At 47.0% G+C, this 4,317-nt stretch overlaps 1 long non-coding RNA gene across 1 annotated transcript; it reads left to right on the forward strand.

The window, feature by feature from the left end:
- The first annotated feature begins 1,203 nt into the window (after window positions 1-1,203).
- On the forward strand, window positions 1,204-1,997 carry LOC144805683 (uncharacterized). Its single transcript, XR_013605575.1, has 3 exons — window positions 1,204-1,319; window positions 1,413-1,512; window positions 1,918-1,997. It is a non-coding gene; the product is annotated as an uncharacterized LOC144805683 (long non-coding RNA).
- Window positions 1,998-4,317: the final 2,320 nt, after the last annotated feature.

The following is a 4,317-nucleotide window of genomic DNA, read 5'->3' on the forward strand; positions in this document are numbered from 1 at the left end:
AGTGGTCTCGTTACCACTTGGAAGCTGAGTGCAAATTGCGGGATATTTAAACCCGCGATTCTGAGATGAGTGTGTATCGACTTTTCCTGAAAGCGGTGATGTATGAAGGATGATGACTTAGGGCCCGATTCACAGAATGAACTTAAGACTCAATCCTAAACTTACTACTATTTTGGTATTCACAGAATGCACTTACTACTTTTGGTATTCACAGAAGTTAGGATTTTGTCTTAAGTCTGTCTTAAGTCTGTCTTAAAACAAACTTAAGACAAAATCCTAACTTCTGTGAATACCAAAAGTAGTAAGTTAATTCTGTGAATACCAAAATAGTAGTAAGTTTAGGATTGAGTCTTAAGTTCATTCTGTGAATCGGGCCCACTATTTTTAAGTAAGTGAGGACCTTAAGGGTGGGGATGAATTTTTACTTAAAAATGGCTCCACTTATAGTAGACTAGTCTTTAACTTTGCCATGAGCATTATATATTACGAAATAGAACCAATCTTGGGAGCACTTTGCTTCATTGTTGGGTGTCCCTATTGCTTTGGAATCCAACGGTCCTGTTTAAATAATTGCTTCCTTTGGTACTCTATTTTTTATCTAGAATTGTATTTAATGATCATTTATGTGCAGGCTCGGGGTTACAAATTATAACCGATGTCACCACGAACGGAGCTTGCTTCACAGCAAAGCGATATGTCTTGGAGCACAACTCTGTTAACACTGGGTGTTCCCACTGATTTGGACTCTAGTAGTATCCTTTTATAAGTGGTTGTTTGAGCACGGGCTTCTTATATTTTATGATTGTTTTGTAAGTCGCGGCCATTCCCGAATTGAAAACATGACCGGTGAAATACTAGTTGAGGGTGGTGCGAATTGGTGCACCCGGGGGATGTCCTGGAGCTTGGTTGCCCGTGTTTTGATGCGGGTCTGCCGGCGGCTGTGGAGCACGTAATATGCTCTGTGGCCGCTGATGGGACCCTTGTTTGATCGCGGGTTTCTTGGGCTCTTGAGACTGTCCGTGGATGCTCGGAGGAGCAGTGCACCCTACATCTGGTATTTCCTGATCTTTATCATTACGTGATGGTTAACAACACACGTTTGGTGGCTCAGTGCTTCTCTATGCTTTTAACATAAATATGTGTAGGACTTATAATGCAAACAACGTCTATACACAACTTTATTTATTTATCCTTTTACAAAGGGGGATTACAAGCGCCACAATTACTGGTTGAGAAACCTTGAACAATCCAAGGAACCCGTTGTTGCTAAACATATTGAAGCAAATAATCGAAGGACGTACAAATAACATATTGACAAGGTATGTAGAAACCTTAGTGTTGAATACTGGGACAATCATAATGTCCATAAAATATCAGTATGAGTAAGAAGAACATTCCTCTCTATACACTAGGTGGCCATCCCTGCACACTTTTGCGTCTCTGAACCATTACATCCGTGAATGCACCTATTGGTCGTTAAAATCAACAGTTGACATCTATTTACTACCTTTGGTAAGCAATGTTTTAAAAATCTGAAATCAGAATAACATAGAAAATTCTAGGATCAACATAGTATCTACTTGATAAGTAAACATAACATACATATGTATGATCAGCTCCTTCCCATTGGAAATGTAAAGTCAAAGAAATATGTAAATAGGCTCTCTTTCTCTCCTTCTGTTAAATTTTGAAATATCACTGTGCTCGATGTGTTTTGTAAAACGAATATGAACATGTAAGGAAATCCGTCTAGTAGGTGACTCTAGTCCGCTTACAAAGCAAAAGTCTCATTTTTTTAACTTGTACTAAGTAATCATGTATTTTGAAGTTATGGTGTATTGAAGTATTAAAATATCTGTTTTTTATCTGTAAATAGTGGTTTGTATTATGTATATTTCTGTATATTTAATTTTGTAGCCCTGAAGAAGTCCTCTGGACGAAACTCGTTGGCTATGCTTTGCATGAAGAAATAAGAATAAAAGAAATTTGTAAGCCCCACTGAACGGATTCTTCAAAATTTATTGGCTCAATATTATTCACTGTAGAGTGCTGAACCATTGTGTTTTGTTGTGAAATTTGGGGTGAATGCCCTGGGACGCCTAGGGGTATGTGGCTTCAGGTTCTTGGCACCCATACTCATTGTACACACGAGACCAAATTGTAGATAGGTGGGGTCATATTGCCTTGTACCCTTGATGCTTTTTTGTTGTTTAAACCGACACCAATACTGCTACCCGCAACCTCAGGCAATGGATCGACGACTGTGCCAACACTCTCGCACGATCAAGAAACCCTCAAACAGATGCACCAACAGAAAAGCCAGCTGGTTCACCGCCGACCTCCAGGCATCCAAGCAGACCTGTTGAAGGGTCGAGATGAAGTGGCACCACGAACAGACACCGGACAGCAATGCAGCCCAAAAGAGTGCCATCCGCAGACACAACCAACTCATTCAAACTGCCAAAAGGACTTTTTTTTAAGGAACGCTTTACAACAACGCACACAACAGCAAAGAGCTCTTCAACATCATGAAGGAACTCTCCAACCCCAGCTCCAACTCCAACAACATCCTGACAACACGTGCCGTCGCAAGACCTATGCGACTCCCTAGCCACCTTCTTCCACTGTAAGATCGTAGACATCCACAACAGCTTCAACAACCAGGCCCCCCAACAGCCACCGACACCTCCGACTCACCGCCCCCAGCCACACCAACCCCCTGCTCTCCTGTACCCACGTCAACGACGACAACACCATCAAAATCATGAACACCATCCACTCCGGCTTACCATCAGACCCCTGCCGGCACCACATCTTCAATAAAGCAAGCTCCACCATTGCACCCCATCTCCGGCATGATCATCAACAACTCCTTCGAGACCGCCACCTTACCGGAGAGCTGGAAGCAGGCAGAGATCAACGCCCTACTCAAGAAATCCAAGGCGAACCCTAAGGACCTCAAATACTTCCGGCCCATCTCCCTACTCCCGTTCCCAGCAAAAGTCATTGTGAAGATTGTCAACAGGCAACTGACCCTCTTCCTCGAGGAGAACAACAATCCTGGACCCATCCCAATCCGGATTCCGCAGCGACCACTGCATCTAAACTGCCTTCATCACCGCCACCGATGACATCAGGAACCTGCTGGACAATGGAGAAACCGCGACCATCATCCTCCTGGACCTTTCGGACGCCTTTGACACCGTCTGCCACCACACCCTACGCACACGCCTCCACAACGCAGGGATCCGCGACAAAGCCCTGGACTGGACCACCTCCTGCCTCACTGGCAGAACACAGAGTGTCCGCCTCCCTCCGTTCCGATCTAAAGCCACCAAGATCATCTGCGGCGTACCCCAAGGATCATCCCTCAGCCCGACACTCTTCAACATCTACATGGCACCTCTCACCCACATAGCCCGATCGCATGACCTCAACATCATCTCATATGCCGACAACACCCAGCTGATCATCTCCCTCACCAAGGCCCCCACCACTGCCAAAACCAACCTCCCCGAAGGAATGAAGGCCGTCACCGAATGAATGAAGAACAGCCGCCTGAAACTGAACTCGGACAAGACCGCTGCACCCTGTCCACCTGGGACGACGCCTGATGGCCGGCCACACTGGGAGCTGCACCGACTCCCACTGACCACGCACGCAATCTGGGGTCCATCCTGCACTCATCACTGTCAATGACTCAGCAAGTCAACGCTGTATCCTCCTCCTGCTTCAACAGCCTCTGCATGCTTTGCAAGATCTACAGATGGATCCCCACCGGAACAAGAAGGACAGGCACCCAGGCCCTCGTCACCAGCAGGCAGGACTACGCCAACGCCCTCTACGCAGGAACCTCGGCCAAACTCCAGAAACAACTACAACGCATACAGAATGCCTCTGCAAGCCTCAGCCTCGACATCCCCCACCACAGCCACATCACATCCCACCTGAGAGACCTGTACTGGCTCCCCGTCAACAAGAGGATCACCTTCAAGCTCCTCACCCACGCATACAAGGCACTCCACAACACCAGACCAGCGTACCTCTGCAGACGACTCAGCTTCTACACCCCGAACCGCCAGCTTTGCTCCGCTGACCTTGCCCTCGCCACCGTCCCTGTGTGGGTGAAATACCCCCTCCATCCTCAGACCCCATCCACTGAGTGAGAGACCTCTGTGTGGGTGAAATACCCCCTCCATCCTCAGACCCCATCCACTGAGTCAGAGACCCCTGTGTGGGTGAAATACCCCCTCCATCCTCAGACCCCCTCCACTGAGTGAGAGATCCCTGTGTGGGTGAAATACCCCCTCCGTCCTC

The sequence above is a fragment of the Lissotriton helveticus genome (assembly GCF_964261635.1).
Source record: "Lissotriton helveticus chromosome 1_1 unlocalized genomic scaffold, aLisHel1.1 SUPER_1_unloc_18, whole genome shotgun sequence".
Taxonomy (NCBI): domain Eukaryota; kingdom Metazoa; phylum Chordata; class Amphibia; order Caudata; family Salamandridae; genus Lissotriton; species Lissotriton helveticus.